The 24,573-nt window shown below is 35.9% G+C and overlaps 1 non-coding gene across 1 annotated transcript; it reads left to right on the forward strand.

The window, feature by feature from the left end:
- The first annotated feature begins 12,812 nt into the window (after positions 1 to 12,812).
- On the forward strand, positions 12,813 to 12,886 carry TRNAT-CGU (transfer RNA threonine (anticodon CGU)). Its single transcript has one exon. It is a non-coding gene; the product is annotated as a tRNA-Thr (tRNA).
- The last annotated feature ends 11,687 nt before the right edge of the window (positions 12,887 to 24,573 follow it).

Genomic DNA, 24,573 nt, shown 5'->3' on the forward strand with positions numbered 1-24,573 from the left:
GTTTGCTCTCGTTGCTGATGCGGACTGCACCCTAGAGAGACGGGCTATTCTAACCAGGCCCTCGCAGTTACACCCCCCGGTTGATATAATATAGGCTCAGGTGACAGAGCCACAATTTTGCTATAGCTGAGAACAATTTCCCAGTGTCCTAATAAGGGTGAAACCTACTATTATACAGGATATATCCTGCGACCCTCATATGGAGTGAGCTTGGGCTCTCTTACTGGTTTCCAACAGATGTGTGCCTGGTTGCACAGTCCGGAACCCCCGCAAGCCCTGCAACCAAGAAATCTTCTGCCAGACTGTTGCGGAACGAGAGCGCGGTATGCCCGTTGTGGGGTTATAAGACCTCCTAGGGCATTGTTACCTGCTTTGTGCTTTTTCCGCCACGGACCGCAGCAGCCCTTCAGATCCTTGCAGCTACAGGAGGTGGATGAGTTCAGTGAAAGTCCGGTGTCCAATCAGGGAGCACGGTGCAGACGAGCCCTCAGAATCATCTAATGGGATGGAGAGGTGTGGTGAAACATCCTGATACAGCAGGCTAGATACATTGTAGCGCTGCAGACGCGCAGGAGTAAAGGAGACCTCTAGCCTCAGAAGGAGAACGAGCGGTATTGCTGAAAGATTGAAGGCAGCTATTTTGGGGAGGTTTCCAGATCCCAATACCACGCAACCAAGGAGATTTATGTGAGTGCAATTATAAATCTTTGTACACCCTTGTTTTATAGACACTGAACTTTGTGATTTGCAAGCCTGCCTTTGTGGAAAGACGTTATAATTTGACTTTATTTACAATCTCATCATAAGAAGCATTTTTTCCAGAGCAGCAAATAGTTCTATACCTGGAACTTTTTGGTAGCCCCTCTAGCCTTGTTATGCCTCGCATTATCAATATAGCAAGCTCTTTATAAGAATGGCTCCTGCTTGTTAAAGAAAGTAAAATTCGAGGCTGAGGTTTGTTTTTTTCTTCTGTTTTCTACCTGGATGATACAAACTCCCAATCAAAGTCAATTTCAGGAGGATCTTTTTGGGCGTAGTCCGCCTAAAATTACTTATAGACTTTAGTGTCAAGCTTGGAGTTTTCCCTTGCCTAGAGATTTCATATATGCCTGTCCTTATGAATGTTGAAGAGTAAGAAGACACTGCTAGCTAGGATATGTAGAGTCAATGTTAAGTAATATTCTGATTAGTGTGTGGGCACAATAGGGTGTCCTTTTCTGTAAGAGATATATATACAGATGAAGTTATGTATAGTTGTATGTGTAACACTGGGCTATATTTTTTTTGTATAGGTGCAAGTTGGTTGGTAATGCTAGTTAACTCATTTATATATACTGAAATTGGTTTAGGGATGCTTTAGTCAAGTGCCATCCAATTATATTTACTACAAAATAGTCCCTCGGATTATACTGTAAGACATTATTTCTGTGTTAGAAAATATCATTAGGAAGTGAAAAGCTATCTTTTTGTATACCTATCTTAAATACTTTGCTAAAAAGGATTAGAGGGATAGAAGTCTGAGAGTATACTCTTGACTGGCCAGTTGCGCTTGGTGCTTCGCAGGCCTTCTTTTTTCTTTTTTTTTCTTGCACATATATATCACATATATAATTTTTTTTTTTTATTAGAACGAGGATGTTAAAAGGGGTGGGTCCCACACAGTTGTATTTAGATATACACAGGTTGTATAGATTCACGTGTGTGCAGCCAGATTTTTCTGGCCTTCAGGTTTCTCTTTTTTCAAATTAATGCACTTTTTTATGGAAAAATATATCACTCAGGTGAAAGCTAATTCACCCATAATGCCTGCAAAAATGAAAGAAAAAAATAATAATAAAATATCTGATACCAGACTTGATAGTTCAATTGAGACTAGCAAGAGCTCTCTTGACCTGCAAGAACTCATATCCAAAATTTCAGCTATATTTTCTCCTCAATTTGAATTTTTTAAAAAAGAATTAGGCTCAATTTCTACTGACCTAGGTACACTGTCATCTGAAGTGAGACAATTTTCAGCCAGACTAGCAGAGGCAGAGACTAGAATCTCTGATGTAGAAGATCAAACTCATACACTTACCGAGATAACACAGAAACAGGAGACCAAAATTAAAAACATGCAGCTGCGCCTGGAGGATCTTGAAGATCGCTCCAGGTGCAACAATATCAGATTAGTTTGTCTCCCGGAAGTATTAGAATATGAAGATCTACTAAAATTCACTTCCACTACTTTACCCCTGGCACTAGGGATGTCTTCCCATCTTTTACCACTTATGATTGAACGGGCAAATAGACTGGGTCCTAGGAAAACCTCTCCAGATGGAGCCTTAAAGAATAGAGTTTGCCTGTTCAAATGTTTAAAATACCAAGATAAACTGGAACTCTTGAGGTTATTTAAAGCTGCTGACCCCCCGTTATTTGGTAATTCCAGGATATTAATGTTCCAGGACTTTTCTTCTGAGACCTCTTCTAAAAGAAGATCAATGGCCCCATACTGTACACAATTAATAAATAAGGGGTTAAAAGCACGGATGATCTATCCTGCATGGATTATTGTTGAAGATCAAGGCACCAGACGTTCTTTTGAAGACGTCTCAGAAGTCAAAACATACCTGGAGACCATATAGATTTTCTCACGGTGTATGTCAGCTGACAAGATAGAGTAAATAGGTTAAACCCTGATCAGACCTTTTATATAGGGATATTATGATGTTTATATTAGTTAGTGTTAGTGATTTTGAATATATGTTATGTGGCCCTATTTGGGATGTCTTTTTTTTTTTTTTCTTTTTCTCCTTCTCTCTCTCCCGCCCCCTTCCCTCCTATACTCTCCGTCCCTGTGTAGTATTTTGGGTTATTCTCCGGAAAGCCCTTTTGTCCTAATCTTTGTTGAATTTTTGTGGACAGATGGGTGAGGGAATTAGAATATTATCTTGGAATATTGGGGGAATAACTTCCCCCATTAAGCGTAAACTCGTTATTAAAACACTAGCGAAGCATAATCCTAATATGGTTCTCCTGCAAGAGACCCATCTTAACGAGCAAGAAGCAGCAAAATTGAGGAAAAAGTGGGTAGGCGAAGTCATTTCTACTGCCGGGCGAACCAGAAAATGCGGACTCCAAATCCAACTAAATAATATAAAGCTTGTGATACGTAATTTATACGCCCCTAATAACTTCTCCAGAGATTTCTGGGAAAAAATAAAACTGAAACTAATTCCATTTTCTACTGAGAATTTAATACTCGGGGGAGACTTTAATGCTACACTCTGTCCAGTTTTGGACAGATTTTCCAAGAAAAATAGACCAGACTATGATAGAAATGCAAAATTCTTAAAACAATTGTATACCAGTCTAAAATTAGTAGACATTTGGCGATTAAAAAACCCAGATAAGCTGTCATTCACATGTGAGTCGAAAACACATGCAACCTTTTCTAGAATAGATTTTTTTTAAATCTCTGAAATATTATCTATACAGGAATTAGAGATTCAGGATATCATAGTATCAGTATTTTTTCCCCTAGGTAATAAGGAAAGGATTAAAACAGCTAGATTTGTTTTCCCCCGTTATCTATACACTAATCCCAAATGTATTAGTTACTTGAAAGCATCTTGGCAGCGATACTATATTGAGAACATACATTATCTTAATAAACCGGAAATTTTCTGGGAGGCATATAAGGCAGTATTACGGGGAGAGATTCAGTCGTTTGTAAGTATAGGAAAAAAAAAGAGGAGAGCACGAGAAATTCAAATCACAAATCAAGTTAGAAATTCGTATAGAAAGTTTTGTTTAAACCATACGGCGGCCTATTGGGGAAAGTATAGAGACAAGAGAAAGGAAAGAGATCTTTTTCTTAAACAAAAACTTGTAGAGGAAGAAGCCAAAATAAATCTTTATTTTAGAGGTGTCCATGGTTGCTCGGCCAAATATTTGGCCAGACTTATTAAAGCTAGAAAAAAGAAGAATCTGATCCTCGCTATTCAAACAGATAAAGGTAGGTCTACGGAAACTAAAGACATTCTAGAAACTTTTTATGCACATTACCAACAGCTTTATTCCACAGTGGAAACCGATATTACGAATCAAGATAGTTTTCTGAATATGATAAAGATACCCAAACTCTCGGCTGAGGATCTATTAGCAATAAATGCTCCAATTTCATCGGAAGAAATTAGAAAAGCCATAGATAATTTAAAGTTGAATAAGGCTGCAGGACCAGATGGATTCCCTGCTGAATTTTATAGATGCTTAGGTGAAGATATTCTGTTGATGTTAGAAAAACTTTTCAATTTTTATTTATGTACACAGAATCCTATCTCAAATTACTTTTCAGTGGCAAATATCTCACTTATCTTAAAGAAAGATAGAAATGCTGAAGACCCGGCCTCTTATAGACCGATCTCTGTTCTAAATATAGATTACAAACTATTAATGTCTATCATTGCTTCGAGAGTGTCTATGTGTATACATAAAATTATACATCCAGATCAAACTGGTTTTATGACTAATAGAAACCCAACAAAAAATATTCGTAAATTAATTAATGTTTTAGATTACGCTTGGAATGCTGACAAGGGTAATAAAAAAAATTTATGGCAAGATCTGGCTATTCTTTCCCTGGATGCTGTTAAAGCATTTGATTCTATTGTTTGGGAGTATCTATTTAGGGTATTAGAACAGTTTGGGTTTAATGGAGAGTTTGTACATTTTATCCATAGGTTGTATCATAATCCAACTTCTTTCTTACTTATTAATGGTTCATTATCTCCTAAAATAATATTACAGAGAGGCACTAGACAGGGGTGTCCCCTGCCCCCTGTTCTTTTCAATATTGCTTTGGAACCACTAGCAATACGATTTAGAGAAGCATTATGTGGAATTCCATTTGGTACACAGTACCTTAAAACATTGTTATATGCGGATGATGTGCTAGTTTTCATAGTTAACTTGCAACAGGCTATACCGACTGTGTTAAAAATTTTGAAAAGCTTTAGCTCTTTTTCTGGGTACAAGATAAATCTTGAAAAAAGCTAATTATTGTGTTTTAATAACACAGAGATAGTAGCTACCAATGTTCCCTTTAAACGCGTCAATGCTATTAAATATTTAGGTTTAGTCTTGCATAAAAACCCTACTTTTTGGTATAAAGATAATGTTGGGCCTCTATTTCAAAAGATTCAAGCTGACTTACAACTTTGGACAGCGTTTCCATTATCTTTGATAGCACAAGTTAACCTAATTAAATCTATCATCTTTCCTCGCTTGCTATATCCTTTGCAGAATCTTCCTCTATTTATACTAAATAAGGATCTGAAATTAATTAATGCCCTTTTTTCCAAATTCATTTGGAATAAAAAAAAGCCTCAAATTGCTCTTGTAAGATTAATGCAAAGTACTGGAGCAGCAGGACTTGCTCTTCCTAATGTTAAACTGTATAATCTAGCTGCCATGGTCAAAACAGCGATAGATTGGCTCACCGGTTCTAATATAGTAGCATCTGAAGAAATAGAATCTTCTCTAATTGCCCCCGTTTTCTCTAAAAGCTATCCTACATGTACAAGTACAGAAACTGCCGCAGAATGTGAGCTGTCTTATCTCTATCAAACATATAGTACACGCTTGGCAAAAATTTTGTGGAATTTTAGAGTTAGATCACTCTGTCTCTGAATTTCTTCTGATTTTAAATAATCCAAGCTTTCTTCCGGGTTTATATCAGAAAGTTTTTAAAAACTGGGCCTAAAAAGGGTTATGCCATGTAAAACAACTTCTTGATGAAAACTATCAAATGTTATCGGCGGAAGCTATCTTCAGTAAATTCGGATTATCTAGATCTAGTTTATTTGCCTTTTTTCAAATCCGTCATTTCATTTCAGAGCAGAATTGGTATGCTCCCTATTTTTCAGCCTGGGCGGAGATTAAGTCTTGTATACAAAAATTCACAACAGGGGACTCTTCGATCTCTTTGATGTATGACATTATGCTGAATAAGCAGAGCTTGCTTATCTTTGACAATATCTGTAAATCTTGGTCTCCCCTAATTCCTGCGATAGATCATGGAACAATTAAACAGAGCTTTGAGTCAATATGCAAATGTAAAATCCCGGTATCTTGGAATGAATCACATATGAAACTAATTAATAATTTTAATCTCTCTCCATGGAAACTAGCTAAGTTTTATCCCTCCTCAGCTAATATATGCCCACGTTGTGCACATATTAGAGCAGATACACTGCATATGTTCTGATCATGCCCTAAAGTTACAATAGGACTATCTGCGGAGGATATTATTTTTTTATGCCCGCGAAAAGATGCTTTCAATAGTAGTACCATAAATAGTCTAAATACAATAATTCTGGCTGTTAGATATGGCATACTTAAAAATTGGAAAGCTAGATATGTACCAGGATTAGCCACGGTTTTTAAAATACATCAAGATCAAATCCTTTTTGAATCACACCATCTCCATGATGCTTCCGAGAATAGTATTAAGAAATTTCTTTGGAGATGGTCTCCGGTAATTTTATCTTATCCAAATACGCTCCAAAAATTGATCCTTTCTCCCTTTCTATCATCAGTGAGTTTTGCGGAACTTACACTATTGAATATTTTCCCAAATGAATGGATAGTATAGTTTTGTGGGGCATTTCATCAGGGGTAGCGGAGGCGGAGGTGGTGAGGCGCGGGGGAGAGGAGAGGGGAAATCTATATTATAATATTTATTTATTTATTTATTTATTTATTTATTTATTTTTTTATTTTTTTTGTGTATGTCTTGTTTTGTCACTGTCTTGTTTTATTTCATGGCGATTTATCTGTTGATGCATATAATTTCCTAAGGAAGGATTAGGAAAGGAGTTGGAACTCGAGACCCGTATTAGTTTATTGCCTATTAAAGAGTATCCTATCCAGTTGGTTAGGTATTTATGGTGATTTTTTTTTATATATATAAGGTAAAGCTATTACGGGAGTTTGGACTCTTGCATATGTTTGAACTTGTTTTTTTATGGAAATCCAATGTATGATATATTTTTCAAGGTGTTATTGTTATTGATTTTCTGTGATTTGATGTTGTTGTTAAAGAGAAAACAATAAATAAATATTAAAAAAAAATTATCAAATCTCTTTTAGCAAAAAAAATATTACCTGCAAATTTTACAGAAAATTCAATCCATCTGATTTATCATTTATTTGTAAAATATAGTTTAAAGCAGATCCACTAACCTACAAATCTTTATTAAAGAAAATAACACATGCTACTTTTATAAAAAATAAAAAAATCTCATATATTTTTCATTTGTAACACTCGACAAACATACCAAAGCCCAGAACACACAAAAAACCTCAAATGCACTTTTATTTAGATGTCTAAAACAACCCCTACAAAAACCATCCAGATTTAATTAATTGTTAGGCGCTGAGGCTTAGTTGGTTAAAGCGCCTGTCTCGTAAACAGGAGATCCTGAGATTCCTAGACGTTTCGTCTTCATATATTAGAGAAACTTTCAAAACATAGATGAAATGATTTGAAACTAAGATTACATTTTTGTTTGTTTACAGCTGTTTAAGTCAATGGTAGAGGTCTACAAATATTCTTAAAAAGCCTTTTTGAATCCAGTTGACAGCATTTTCCCTATTGCTTTTTTCTTTAAATGTATAAGATTTCACCCTAAACCTCCCAGAATTTTACTTCTGAAAATAGAAGAAAAAAAAAGCTGCTTGCTTTTTCTCAGAAATTATAATATAAAAATAAATTTCTACTGATCAATAGTGTCTACAAATAAAAACTTTTAGATGAGGCTGAACACAAAAAGCATGGTCCAAAACGAAGCCACTAATTATCAAATCTCTTTTAGCAAAAAAATATTACCTGCAAATTTTACAGAAAATTCAATCCATCTGATTTATCATTTATTTGTAAAATATAGTTTAAAGCAGATCGACTAACCTACAAATCTTGTTAAAGTGACTGTCTCGTAAACAGGAGATCCTGAGTTTGAATCTCAGCAGTGCTTTCTGTAAATTTGTCATATTTAATTGATTTAAAAAAAGGATAAAGGTCTCTAAAATACAATGAATGATAATCAAACTGTGTGTTAAATTACATGATAATATAAGTTGTTGATTGGATGTTAAAATGTAAATGACATAGAATGTGTTTTTTTCTTAATATTTCACTCTATGTCAGCCTCTGAGACAATAAAAACCCATCAGGTACTACAAGGTGCTGTGGCTTAGTTGGTTAAAGTGCCTGTCTAGTAAACAGGAGATCCTGAGTTCAAATCTCAGCAGTGCCTTTCATTTATTTAAAAAGCATTATATGATGAAAAGGTTTTTAAAAATTCATAAATGGTCTAGCAGGACATCAATATTGATAAGAGTAACAAATTGGGATGAGATAGTTGCTGTATGCATAAGTACTTAAAAAAAATAAAAGTAAAATACTTCTTCAGTGATTAAATGAATATCATAACATTAGTAAAAGAATAATGGTTAGTATATTGTAATTACAATACATTTCTACAACTTTAAAGACTTACCTTTCAAATTTTACATGTAGATAGTTCAACTTATTCTTCCTAGTTCAATAGTAATCCCAAATCATGTCTTTTATCAATATTCTGGGCAAATATAAAAGAATAATAAAGATTCCCAGACGTTTTGTATTCATATATAAGATAAACTTTCAAAACATAGATGAAATGATTTGAAACTAAGATTAAATTTTTGTTTGTTTACAGCTGTTTAAGTCAATGGTAGAGGTCTACAAATCTTCTTAAAAAGCCTTTTTGAATCCAGCTGACAGCATTTTCCCTATTGCTTTTTTCTTTAAATGTATAAGATTTCAACCTAAACCTCCCAGAATTTTACTTCTGAAAGTGGAAGAAAAAAAAGCTGCTCACTTTTTCTCAGAAATTATAATATAAAAATAAATTTCTACTGATCAATAGTGTCTACAAATAAAAACTTTTAGATGAGGCTGAACACAAAAAGCATGGTCCAAAGCGAAACCACTAATGATCAAATCTCTTTTAGCAAAAAAAATATTACCTGCAAATTTTACAGAAAATTCAATCCATCTGATTTATCATTTATTTGTAAAATATAGTTTAAAGCAGATCCACTAACCTACAAATCTTTATTAAAGAAAATAACACATGCTAATTTTATAAAAAAATAAAAAAAATCTCATATATTTTTCATTTGTAACACTCAACAAACGTACCAAAGCCCAGAACACACAAAAAAACTCAAATGCATTATTATTTAGATGTCTAAAACAACTCCTACAAAAACCATCCAGATTTAATTAATTGTCAGGCGCTGTGGTTTAGTTGGTTAAAGCGTCTGTCTCGTAAACAGGAGATTCTGAGATTCCCAGACGTTTAGTCTTCATATATTAGAGAAACTTTCAAAACATAGATGAAATGATTTGAAACTAAGATTACATTTTTGTTTGTTTACAGCTGTTTAAGTCAATGGTAGAGGTCTAAAAATCTTCTTAAAAAGCCTTTTTGAATCCAGTTGACAGCATTTTCCCTATTGCTTTTTTCTTTAAATGTATAAGATTTCACCCTAAACCTCCCAGAATTTTACTTCTGAAAGTAGAAGAAAAAAAAGCTGCTCGCTTTTTCTCAGAAATTATAATATAAAAATATATTTCTACTGATCAATAGTGTCTACAAATAAATTTTTTAGATGAGGCTGAACACAAAAAGCATGGTCCAAAACGAAGCCACTAATGATCAAATCTCTTTTAGCAAAAAAAATATTACCTGCAAATTTTACAGAAAATTCAATCCATCTGATTTATCATTTATTTGTAAAATATAGTTTAAAGCAGATCCACTAACCTACAAATCTTTATTAACCCCTTAATGACCGGACCATTTTTCAATTTTCTTACCCTTAATGACAATGGCTATTTTTACATTTCTGCAGTGTTTGTGTTTAGCTGTAATTTCCCTCTTACTCATTTACTGTACCCACACATATTATATACCGTTTTTCTCGCCATTAAATGGACTTTCTAAAGATACCATTATTTTTATCATGTCTTATAATTTACTAAAAAAAAAAAAAAAAAAATATGAGGAAAAAATGGAAAAAAACACACTTTTTCTAACTTTGACCCCCCAAAATATGTTACACATCTACAATCACCAAAAAACACCCATGCTAAATAGTTTCTAAATTTTGTCCTGAGTTTAGAAATACCCAATGTTTACATGTTCTTTGCTTTTTTTGCAATTTATGGGGCAATAAATACAAGTAGCACTTCGCTATTTCCAAACCACTTTTTTTCAAAATTAGCGCTAGTTACATTGGAACCCTGATATCTGTCAGGAATACCTGAATATCCCTTGACATGTATATATTTTTTTTTAAGAAGACAACCCAAAGTATTGATCTAGGCCCATTTTGGTATATTTCTTGCCACCATTTCACCGCCAAATGCGATAAAAAAAAAGTTCACTTTTTCACAAAATTTGTCACAAACTTTAGTTTTTCCACTGAAATTATTTACAAACAGCTTCTGCAATTATGGCACAAATGGTTGTAAATGCTTCTCTGGGATCCCCTTTTTTCAGAAATAGCAGACTTATATGGCTTTTGGGTTGCTTTTTGGTAATTAGAAGGCCGCTAAATGCCGCTGCGCACCACACGTGTTTTATGCCCAGGAGTGAAGGGGTTAATTAGGAAGCTTGTAGGGAGCTTGTAGGGTTAATTTTAGCTTTAGTGTAGTGTAGTAGACAACCCCAAGTATTGATCCAGGCCCATTTTGGTATATTTTATGCCACCATTTCACCGCCAAATGCGAGCAAATAAAAAAAAAAAAATTAACATTTTTCACATTTTTAGGTTTCTCACTGAAATTATTTACAAACAGCTTGTGCAATTATGGCAGAAATTGTTGTAAAAGCTTCTCTGGGATCCCCTTTGTTCAGAAATAGCAGACTTATATGGCTTTTGGGTTGCTTTTTGGTAATTAGAAGGCCGCTAAATGCCGCTGCGCACCACACGTGTTTTATGCCCAGGAGTGAAGGGGTTAATTAGGAAGCTTGTAGGGAGCTTGTAGGGTTAATTTTAGCTTTAGTGTAGTGTAGTAGACAACCCCAAGTATTGATCTAGGCCCATTTTGGTATATTTTATGCCACCATTTCACCGCCAAATGCGAGCAAATAAAAAAAAAAACAACATTTTTCACATTTTTAGGTTTCTCACTGAAATTATTTACAAACAGCTTGTGCAATTATGGCAGAAATTGTTGTAAAAGCTTCTCTGGGATCCCCTTTGTTCAGAAATAGCAGACTTATATGGCTTTTGGGTTGCTTTTTGGTAATTAGAAGGCCGCTAAATGCCGCTGCGCACCACACGTGTTTTATGCCCAGGAGTGAAGGGGTTAATTAGGAAGCTTGTAGGGAGCTTGTAGGGTTAATTTTAGCTTTAGTGTAGTGTAGTAGACAACCCCAAGTATTGATCTAGGCCCATTTTGGTATATTTTATGCCACCATTTCACCGCCAAATGCGAGCAAATAAAAAAAAAAACAACATTTTTCACATTTTTAGGTTTCTCACTGAAATTATTTACAAACAGCTTGTGCAATTATGGCAGAAATTGTTGTAAAAGCTTCTCTGGGATCCCCTTTGTTCAGAAATAGCAGACTTATATGGCTTTGGCGTTGCTTTTTGGTAATTAGAAGACCGCTAAATGCTGCTGCGCTCCACACGTTAATTATGCCCAGCAGTGAAGGGGTTAAATTAGGTAGCTTGTAGGGAGCTTGCAGGGTTAATTTTAGAGATCAGCCTCCCACCTGACACATCCCACCCCCTGATCCCTCCCAAACAGCTCTCTTCCCTCCCCCACCCCACAATTGTTCCCGCCATCTTAAGTACTGGCAGAAAGTCTGCCAGTACTAAATAAAAGAGGTTTTTTTTTTTTTTAAATAAAAATAATAAAGTATTTTAGCTGTGATGGACCCCTGCCTTAGCCCCAACCTCCCTGATCCCCCCTCCAGCTCTCTAACCCTCTCCCCTACCTAATTACCACCATCTTGGGTACTGGCAGCTGTCTGCCAGTACCCAGTTTGGCCCCAAAAACCCCCCAAAAAGTATTTTTATTTTATTTTTACTTAAAAAACTATTTCTGTAGTGTAGCAGCCCCCCACAATACCCCCACCCCCACCCCCTCCCAGATCCTTTTATATTTTTTTTTTAAAAAAATCCCTTTTTTTTCCCCCTTTCTGCCCTCATTCATTGGTGTCAGTGTGGCTAATGGGTGCATGTGCACGAGCGCACGTGCACGCGTGCACATGCATGCTCATGCATGCTCACGTGCACACACGCGCATCGTGCACGCGCGCACGCATCGTGCACACGCACCCTCACACCCGGCACTATCGCTACCGGTGCAGAGAGGGCCACAGAGTGGCTCTCTCTGCATCGGGGGCTTGTAAAGTGGTATTGCAGGATGCCTCCATATCGAGGCATCACTGCAATACCCTCAGAGCTGCTGGAAGCATTTGTGATCGCTTCCAGCACTCTGTTAGACAACTGACGTACCAGGTACGTCCATTGTCATTAACTGCTTGTTAATGCATGACGTACCTGGTACGTCAGTTGTCATTAAGGGGTTAAAGAAAATAACACATGCTAATTTCATAAAAAATAAAAAAAATCTCATATATTTTTCATTTGTAACACTCGACAAACGTACCAAAGCCCAGAACACACAAAAAACCTCAAATGCATTATTATTTAGATGTCTAAAACAACTCCTACAAAAACCATCCAGATTTTATTAATTGTTAGGCGCTGTGGTTTAGTTGGTTAGAGCGCCTGTCTCGTAAACAGGAGATCCTGAGTTCGAATCTCAGCAGTGCCTACTCTAAAATTGTTATATTTAAATAATATAAAAAAAATAATAAAGGGCTCTAAAATACAATGAAGGATAATTAAAATGTGTGTTAAATTACATGATAATATAAGTTGTTGATTGGATGTTAAAATGTAAATGACATAGAATGTTTTTTTTTCTTAATATTTCACTCTATGTCAGCCTCTGAGACAAAAAACCCACCAGGGATTACAAGGTGCTGTGGCTTAGTTGGTTAAAGCACCTGTCTAGTAAACAGGAGATCCTGAGTTCGAATCTCAGCAGTGCCTTTCATTTATTTAAAAAGCATTATATGATAAAAAGGTTTTTAAAAATTGATAAAAGGTCTAGCAGGGCATCGATATTGATAAGAGTAACAAATTGGGATGAGATAGTTGCTGTATGCATAAGTACTTTAAAAAAATAAAAGTAAAATACTTCTTCAGTGATTAAATGAATATCATAACATTAGTAAAAGAATAATGGTTAGTATATTGTAATTACAATACATTTCTACAACTTTAAAGACTTACCTTTCAAATTTTACATGTAGATAGTTCAACTTATTCTTCCTAATTCAATAGTAATCCCAAATCATGTCCTTTATCAATATTCTGGGCAAATATAAAAGAATAATAAAGATTCCCAGACGTTTTGTCTTCATATATTAGATAAACTTTCAAAACATAGATGAAATTATTTGAAACTAAGATTACATTTTTGTTTGTTTACAGCTGTTTAAGTCAATGGTAGAGGTCTACAAATCTTCTTAAAAAGCCTTTTTGAATCCAGTTGACAGCATTTTCCCTATTGCTTTTTTCTTTAAATGTATAAGATTTCACCCTAAACCTCCCAGAATTTTACTTCTGAAAGTAGAAGAAAAAAAAGCTGCTCGCTTTTTCTCAGAAATTATAATATAAAAATAAATTTCTACTGATCAATAGTGTCTACAAATAAAAACTTTTAGATGAGTCTGAACACAAAAAGCATGGTCCAAAACGAAGCCACTAATGATCAAATCTCTTTTAGCAAATAAAATATTACCTGCAAATTTTACAGAAAATTCAATCCATCTGATTTATCATTTATTTGTAAAATATAGTTTAAAGCAGATCCACTAACCTACAAATGTTTATTAAAGAAAATAACACATGCTAATTTCATAAAAAATAAAAAAAATCTCATATACTTTTCATTTGTAACACTCGACAAACGTACCAAAGCCCAGAACACACAAAAAACCTCAAATGCATTATTATTTAGATGTCTAAAACAACTCCTACAAAAACCATCCAGATTTAATTAATTGTCAGGTGCTGAGGCTTAGTTGGTTAAAGCGCCTGTCTCGTAAACAGGAGATCCTGAGTTTGAATCTCAGCAGTGCCTTCTCTAAATTTGTCATATTTAATTGATATAAAAAAAAAAGGATAAAGGTCTCTAAAATACAATGAATGATAAAGCGCCTGTCTAGTAATCTTGAGTTCAAATCTCAGCAGTGCCTTTCATTTATTTAAAAAGCATTATATGATAAAAAGGTTTTTAAAAATTCATAAAAGGTCTAGCAGGACATCAATATTGATAAGAGTAACAAATTGGGATGAGATAGTTGCTGTATGCATAAGTACTTTAAAAAAATAAAAGTAAAATACTTCTTCAGTGATTAAATGAATATCATAACATTAGTAAAAGAATAATTGTTAGTATATTGTAATTACAATACATTTCTACAACTTTAAAGACTTACTGTTAGGTGTTTCCCCTGGGGGGTAAGTGTCAGGTCAGGCCAAAGCCACGGGCCCAGTGTACCACCTGAGGCATATGTAGATTATCTGATAAGGGCCCCTTAGAATGACTCAGACCACGCAGCAAATATGATCTAAAGCCAATCCTGTTTATTGCACAGTGCAAGCATTTTTTATAACAGCATACAGGGTTAAGGGGATGACACGTTAGGACCGCGTCATCTTACACAGTTTTACACAGTAGAGCACAGTGTGATTCTGGGAATTCACCAGCTCATAACAATCATGTCATAGTCATAATACGCTAACATCTGCGGAGACAGCAAGGTTTCTGAACCATCTTATTGACATTATCTTCTTCTGGGCGTATAGCCAGAGTACATTGACAAGGCCGAACAGCTAAGGAAACTATCATAACATGCACATAATTCCCACTAGATAATAACCCAGTATAATAAAGTTTAATCATTACAAAATGGCTGCGAGGAACAAGATGGCTGCCATCAGGTTCATATTACCCCTAACATACCATCCTTTTATTCTATCAGAATAACATAAAAATAGACAGGCATAGAAAATTAGGAAAGCCTTATATTATGGTAACAGAACTCTGTGAGAATACTAAAGAGAAAAATATTCCTGTGTCGTGATATACTTTTATAGGCTAATTGTAACTGCATATAGGTACAGCCCCTCCAATACCTTCCATCTAACTTCCAGCCTTCCCAAAACTACCGGTCTACCGGCACAGAGACCCAACCAGCCCCCCATCTACCCCCAAACAATGCTGCATCGTTTATTTCTCCACCTGCATTGCTAGCACCCCCCAATATGTCCAACAGTTCCTTCTCCACAGTAAAGCATGACATAGCAACAGCACAACTGTCTCTAGATGGCCTCTGAACACTTTAAGAACAGTCTTTGTCCATTTGAGAGCGCTGCACCTTGACACTTTGCTATAATACAGTTCTCCAACAGTTCATTTGCAGTAGGGGTGCTAATCCACGGTTCTTCCGCAGGGAGACACTGGAAATCTGATGGTTTGTTCATGGGTTAGACAAGGCAACCAGTGGATACCCATGGCAAGCAAACACTCGAGTCACAGGGAGTCTAGGAAGCAAACAGAAACAGTACAGGATGAGTACACACCGCAATACAATCACAGTTATCTCCAAATAAAACGTCACTTTCATCCTATGTCATTTAAAATCAAACAAAACATTGTTGATATATAATACAAACTAAATACATTGATATTTCTCAGAGAATAATTTACAACTTCTCTATACACTTTTAAATGATACTTCATGAATACTAAGCAAGTGAAAACCTGCCAGACTTCATCAAGGGCTTGAAGGGTTATGCCAAAACTTATGCTAAGGCCTGCCCTGTAGCAAAAATGGAAAAAAAAGAAAACAGTCAATAAAAATAAATGAATTTCTTTACAGTGTCACTTTGAACTTCTAAAAAAATAAAAGAACCTCGTGTTGCTTTATTCTGCATGGCTGCTATCTATAATGTTTATAATTCTCCAACCATGATCCTAATATTCAACAATCTCATCTGATATAAACACTACTAGTTTCCTAATTATTTTATGCAACCTAAATTCTCTCACACTCCTGTATGAGGAACGCCTACAAACAGAACATCATTTAAAACTACAAACTCTTTTAAAGGTAAACACATCTTTATGGTAAGAATTACTCTCTTTGACAAACATCAGGAATGACCAAATTCACTTTGCAGATACCATACTAATTAATAAAAGGGAAAAATACATTTGCTTTCATAAACTATAATGATGCTATTCCCCAAACAAACATTTCTCCGTATATATTTAATATAAACTCCTAGCTTAGACGTGTCCTCCTTTTGTTCTAAAGGGTGAAGGGTCTAAAATATTATGATATATTGCAGCATTTTCCTTAAACATATTTTTATACTCAGTGGGCCATTCAATAGGGTACAATACTGCGAAGTTCACAGTTACATTTATCTAAAGGGTTACTTTGTTAAGCACATAAACTACAATGTGCACTAATATCAATGAAGCATATGATTTCTTATACCAAATATGATCAATAAAAATAAAACAAATACCAGAGAATACAAAACAAGCAATATAAGGAATGGAGTTAAAACAATACTCCCCTTATTTAATTGGTTGACCCTGTAACAGCATAACAGGTCCTCCATATCGAGCGGTAAGGCACAGTCCAGAGAAGGATAGTCTTTATGTCCTGAAGACACACATCAGAGGAAACAGTCATGGATTACCCAGAGTCCAGTTCTGGGGCTGGTACCAGCATGCAAAGCAAAGAATGGATCCAAAGATAGTTCTGCAACTTTTACTGCAGTATGGTGGTTAAAACAAGCTTGACAAAAGGTTTTTCATCTTCATCTTTTCTTTCTTTAAAGGTTTACTTGCTTTCAATCTTTAATCTTTTGAAGAGTGCACTTATGGAATTTTGCCTGTACAGATTTTACCTAAATATGGAAACTCAAAAATAATTCAGTTAGTGTCTTTCAATCTCTGAAGACAGGTGCATACTCTCATCCTGCAAATACAAATATAGTGTTAAGAACCAAATAGAAAAATAAAACATTTTAGGCATCCGAAATATGAGAGCAAAATAAAACACAGAAAGACAATAAAATGATCTAATCCACCAGGGAGGGAAAAAAAAGAGTGGGGTCTGGGTGTACAGGCTACGACCGGGGTGGCCATCAAGGTAGATGATGTCCGTGGCCAGATTCCCAATGAAGGAAAGTTCTAGACAATCCTAGGGACGTAGTGCATCCTGCATAGGGGTAAGACAAGGAAATTTAGGGCACAGCTGGTGGTTAGGCAATAACATTGTAAGAGGAGATTCAAAACGTTTTAGGTTCACCTCCTAAAAACAATCACCCCCATTACATAAAGATATTCATCAATACTCATCAACACTTCCCCCTTGTTTGCGCGAAACATCTCATGTGACACGCAAACACCACATAACAAGAGACTAAACGACAAATCATGCACTCCACTCATGCAGAGACAATTCTCAATAGCAAGCAAAATCAAATACACTTCACAATTCCATATGCTGTCCATACAGCACGCTTCCACACGCAGGCACAAAAGAGAAAAACATAACAAACAAACATGGAAAACCAATTGTTCTTGTCTTTCACAAAACAAAACTTTAGATGCCGACACAAATTTCAAACAATCACAATTAACCAAAAATGCAACACATATTCTGACATTTATTGAAATGCAATACTCGCAAAACACTACAAACAATTAAAAACATCCACTCTGTACAATCACAGCAGATGCCCAAGAAACTTCAGTTGCATATTGTACAAATAAAATTGCGCTTATTTGGGAACAATCAGATAACCATGGCAGTTCTCCTGCCGCATGCACCAAGCAAATCCACTGTTAAAGGGACATACTAGTATAAATGAAAATTTCATTATTCAAATAGGACTTTTAATGTTAACCAACTTTCCTAGATTAAACCAAACATAGGTAGGCTCATATGCTAATTTTTAAGCCTTTGCAGGCTGCCTCTTATCACAGGCTGTTTAAATCTCTTTGCAACACCAAGAGACAAAATACACGTAAGCCATATAAATAAAACTAAAACTATAATCAGATAAATCAGCCAGTTATATAAATGCAGTAGAATCAGATAAATTGTGCATCATTTGTTTGCCATCCCCGATTGCCTTAATATAAGGATGTTTATTGTAGACACATTATAGACCACGGCTTAGCTGGTAAGCAGCAATCAAACTCATTGCAATTATAGTGGTAGACTAGTTAGTATCCAAATACCTATATATATAAGTGTCACTGAAATCACTTCATTAAATAATATCTCATTTATTTATTGAGCGCAGTGGGGGTTATTTTAATAGCAAAGAGTTTTGTAATATCTGTGAAATACAGTTTGACAGCAGAATATAATATAAATACCGGTTTCTGTGTAGTGAACAATTTATATTTATCATTTTTTTTTTTATAACATAGAACACCAGTACTACCGCTTTTAGGCCTAGATTTGGAGTTTGGCGGTAGATGGGCTGTTAACGCTACACAGGCTTTTTTCTGGCCACACCATAAAATTAACTCTGGTATCGAGAGTCCCAAAAAATGCTGCGCTAGACTCCAAAAAAGGAGCGTAGAGCATTTTTACCGCAAATGCAACTCTCGATACCAGAGTTGCTTACGGACGCGGCCAGCCTCAAAAACGTGCTCGTGCACGATTCTCCCATAGGAAATAATGGGGCTGTTTGAGCTGAAAAAAAACCTAACACCTGCAAAAAAGCAGCGTTCAGCTCCTAACGCAGCCCCATTGTTTCCTATGGGCAAACACTTCCTACGTCTGCACCTAACACTCTAACATGTACCCCGAGTCTAAACACCCCTACCCTTACACTTATTAACCCCTAATCTGCCGCCCACGCTATCGCTGACCCCTGCATATTATTATTAACCCCTAATCTGCCGCTCCGTAAACCGCCGCAACTTACATTATCCCTATGTACCCCTAATCTGCTGCCCCTAACACCGCCAACCCCTATATTATATTTATTAACCCCTAACCTGCCCCCCACAACGTCGCCGCCAGCTACTTACAATAATTAACCCCTAATCTGCCGACCGCAAAGCGCTGCCACCTACGTTATCCTTATGTACCCCTAATCTGCTGCCCCTAACACCGCCGACCCCTATATTATATTTATTAACCCCTAATTTGCCCCCCTCAACGTCGCCGACACCTGCCTACACTTATTAACCCCTAATCTGCCGAGCGGACCTGAGCGCTACTATAATAAAGTTATTAACCCCTAATCCGCCTCACTAACCCTATCATAAATAGTATTAACCCCTAATCTGCCCTCCCTAACATCGCCGACACCTAACTTAAATTATTAACCCCTAATCTGACGACCGGAGCTCACCGCTACTATAATAAATGGATTAACCCCTAAAGCTAAGTCTAACCCTAATAATAACACCCCCCTAAGTTAAATATAATTTTAATCTAACAAAATTAATTAACTCTTATTAAATAAATTATTCCTATTTAAAGCTAAATACTTACCTGTAAAATAAATCCTAATATAGCTACAATATAAATTATAATTACATTGTAGCTATTTTAGGATTAATATTTATTTTACAGGCAACTTTGTAATTATTTTAACCAGGTACAATAGCTATTAAATAGTTAAGAACTATTTAATAGTTACCTAGTTAAAATAATAACAAAATTACCTGTAAAATAAGTCCTAACCTAAGTTATAATTAAACCTAACACTACTCTATCAATAAATTAATTAAATAAAATACCTACAATTACCTACAATAAAACCTAACACTACACTATCAATAAATAAATTAAATACAATTTCTACAAATAACTACAATTACATAAACTAACTAAAGTACAAAAAATAAAAAAGAACTAAGTTACAAAAAATAAAAAAATATTTACAAACATAAGAAAAATATTACAACAATTTTAAACTAATTACACCTACTCTAAGCCCCCTAATAAAATAACAAAGACCCCCAAAATAAAAAAATTCCCTACCCTATTCTAAATTAATAAATTTAAAAGCTCTTTTACCTTACCAGCCCTGAACAGGGCCCTTTGCGGGGCATGCCCCAAGAAAATCAGCTCTTTTGCCTGTAAAAAAAATCATACAATACCCCCCCCCCAACATTACAACTCACCACCCACATACCCCTAATCTAACCCAAACCCCCCTTAAATAAACCTAACACTAAGCCCCTGAAGATCTTCCTACCTTGTCTTCACCATACCAGGTTCACCGATCCGTCCTGGCATCCGGTGCTGAAGAGGTCCAGAAGAGGCTCCAAAGTCTTCCTCCTATCCGGCAAGAAGAGGACATCCGGACCGGCAAACATCTTCATCCAAGCTGCATCTTCGATCTTCTTCCATCCGGTGTGGAGCGGGTCCATGTTGAAGCTTCCGACGCGGATCCATCCTCTTCTTCCGGCGTCTCCCGACGAATGACGGTTCCTTTAAGGGACGTCATCCAAGATGGCGTCCCTCGAATTCCGATTGGCTGATAGGATTCTATCAGCCAATCGGAATTAAGGTAGGAATATTCTGATTGGCTGATGGAATCAGCCAATCAGAATCAAGTTCAATCCGATTGGCTGATCCAATCAGCCAATCAGATTGAGCTCGCATTCTATTGGCTGATCGGAACAGCCAATAGAATGCGAGCTCAATCTGATTGGCTGATTGGATCAGCCAATAGGATTGAACTTGATTCTGATTGGCTGATTCCATCAGCCAATCAGAATATTCCTACCTAGCTCTTAACTCCTGCTATTTTCCTGCGGCTGGAGTTTTGTCGTTAGAGCTCTAACGCTCACTTCAGAAACGACTCTAAATACCGGCGTTAGGAAGATCCCATTGAAAAGATAGGATACGCAATTGACGTAAGGGGATCTGCGGTATGGAAAAGTCGCGGCTGAAAAGTGAGCGTTAGACCCTTTAATCACTGACTCCAAATACCAGCGGTAGCCTAAAACCAGCGTTAGGAGCCTCTAACGCTGGTTTTCACGGCTAACGCCGAACTCTAAATCTAGGCCTTAATGTAAAGTACAAATCTTTCTCTCTGCGAGGAAGCCAAACACAAGAGAGAACTTTTTTTTTTTTTAAAAGAAAAGCAAAACATGCACAGTGTTATCAGTCTTCTCAAGGATAGTGAGGCAAGCTCAAAGTTTCATTTTTACTTAAAGGAAAAACACTGTTTACTGCTTAAGAATATAAAATTCACACGAAAACGTGATAAATGCTAATTAGTTTAATCACAACAAAATTATTGGATTTAACGTTGTGTATAATTTGATATTCACCATTCTGCAGCTCTCCAGCCAAATATAACAACCGCATATAACACAAAAAATAAGCTTTCTACAAAAGAATAATAATACGATTTCCCCTTTAAATTATTCCCAATGATCCTTATAATAAAAAAAAATGTATACTGACGTTCATTAAATAGCCTAAGCAAGCATAAGCAGCATAAGAACGCACTCACAGTGAGATGCAGGCTAGTTAAAGGGACATTTTACCCAAACTAAAAAATAATCTTTAATTGAAACTGCTAACACAGTGAAATATACTAGTGTTAGGCTCACAGTAAACCTCATTGTCTTTTCTGTAAATATTCCCTTAAATTCTCAGATGTTATATAAGTTTGCCTGTATCCCTTTAAATATTTTCACTCCTCTGTTTTTCTCGTTTTTTTTTTTAGTCTCACAGATCGCTACACTAAAATTGTAGCCAACTTATCACTTCAGTTTGCATTACAGAGAGAATTAAGTTATACTGCAAAAAGAAATATCTGCTATCTAAACAGCAGATTTAAAATAAATATATACAAAGAAAGGTCTCTTAAAATATATTTAGCAAACTACTAATACAGTGTTATTGCACTGGTCCTTTAAATAAGAAAATTACAATTTTCTATTGCTCTGTCTACGCACTGAGCTCTGATTTTACAGACAAATATAAGATAATGAGATATTATTATTATCTAAAATTCAACCCATTGCAATCAACTGTGTTTTGAAAGCATAAAACCAGCTACTTCATATATATACAAATAAACTTGCAAATGCAATTTCTCCAATATTTTATACTATGCAGCTTGTATAACAAGTCATGGACAATACATTAATAGCAACACCTTATTACAGTGGACTTTCCCTTTAAGGACTAACCATTCATCACGTAAATTACATATATATATCCCAACCATAATTTAGGCTGCTTGTATGATTTACCACACAAATTTCACCTCTGTACTGTAGCATGACCTGCAGATTAATTTACTTGCAACAAAAACGGACGCACTTTTAGATAAACTTTCAATTACAGCCTATAAATATATTTCATTGTGTGCAACAACGCCATGCACAGACCTTACAAATACAACATACGGTAACCCATTAATCATACTAGAAACAGTTTCATATTTACCAGAGCGTGACAAAAAATCACACACACCCTCGCACTTTCAAAGCCACTTTCAAAGCCGTTACTTCACTTGCAAAAACAATATCATATCCTTACATGCCTGAAAAACAATTATCACTTAAAACTAAAACTGCTTATTAATACCACATCCTTAAAACATGCTGCTTACTTTAAAATACAGGTATATAAAATAACATTACAAAATATCTTCTTAAAATGTCTGATTTCCCAGCAGAGAAACAGAAAGAAACATTTTTACAGCGATACAGAAACAGACACACAAGCTAATTTCATCTTGCATACCAGAGATTCACTCCCTTTTTTTTTCCTTTCTCAGAAAAACATCTATTTCATAGCGTACCAAATACCAAATATAAAAAGACCACAAGATTAACTTGTCACCAAGTTCAAAATGTATTTTTCTTTCCGAATCCCACGCAAAATGGCCACTTTTGCACGGATTGGGAACAATCATTTTCAAATAATACATTCTGTTTTTTGGTTTAAAGTAAATCTGTTACACGCATACCACAGTGAGAACCTACAGACCATCACACACTATGCATCTCAGAGCATGACAAAATTTCCTTTTCATTACTGCAAGCAAACAAAAAGTCTTACAAACGGAGCTGCTGTAACAGGTTTCTTTCGCTTCTTTTTTTTTCTGATCTATGTGCGCGCTCAGTGGTGGCCCCCCTTCTTTGCCTGCTACATTCTTTAACACAGAGATTTCTCTATTTACCACACAGCAGTACTCACTGACAGTGTTTTAAAAATATTTCTGTCTTTTGCAGAAACTATTAACTCTTCTTTTTTTCGACCTTATACATGTAATTTTCTCTGTGCATTCTTATCCATAAGCAGATCCCATTTCTCAACACAATAATAGCCACAATATCAACATGCATAGCCACTTAAAATTTTCTACACAATTATATAGCAGCAACACAAACAAAGCAAGCATCAGATATCAACATGAGCTTCAGGTGGGTAACAAAACTCTATTATGGGAATGAACATGGGAAACTTTAACACACGCGAGACTCACTCACTGCCACCTTGCCTGGAGGTGCTTAGCTTAAAAGATCTCCGTCAACTGGCATTCATATATTTCTTGCGCGCTTATCACAGACAGGACTCACAATACCTGTCGTATCCCAGCACAGGACTGATTACCTGTAAGGAGGGGTATCACAACTGCCGGCAGGACTATAACCTCCGCAAACCTGTGCATCAACCACAGGAAACCCTTTAACCCTTTATCATATATTATCAACACCTATTACCAGACTAAATTTAGGTTCAGATTCACAGAAGGAAAGCATGGTAAAAGCACTCATACTTACCCACGGCGAATCCCACAAACTGACATCAAAATTGTTAGGTGTTTCCCCTGGGGGGGTAAGTGTCAGGTCAGGCCGAAGCCACGGGCCCAGTGTACCACCTGAGGCATATGTAGATTATCTGATAAGGGCCCCTTAGAATGACTCAGACCACGAAGCAAATATGATCTAAAGCCAATCCTGTTTATTGCACAGTGCAAGCATTTCTTATAACAGCATACAGGGTTAAGGGGATGACACGTTAGAACGGCGTCATCTTACACAGTTTTACACAGTAGAGCACAGTGTGATTCTGGGAATTCACCAGCTCATAACAATCATGTCATAGTCATAATACGCTAACATCTGCGGAGACAGCAATGTTTCTGAACCATCTTATTGACATTATCTTCTTCTGGGCGTATAGCCAGAGTACATTGACAAGGCCGAACAGCTAAGGAAACTATCATAACATGCACATAATTCCCACTACATAATAACCCAGTATAATAAAGTTTAATCATTACAAAATGGCTGCGAGGAACAAGATGGCTGCCGTCAGGTTCATATTACCCCTAACACTTACCTTTCAAATTTTACATGTAGAT

This window comes from Bombina bombina, chromosome 2 (genome assembly GCF_027579735.1).
Source record: "Bombina bombina isolate aBomBom1 chromosome 2, aBomBom1.pri, whole genome shotgun sequence".
NCBI classification, from domain to species: domain Eukaryota; kingdom Metazoa; phylum Chordata; class Amphibia; order Anura; family Bombinatoridae; genus Bombina; species Bombina bombina.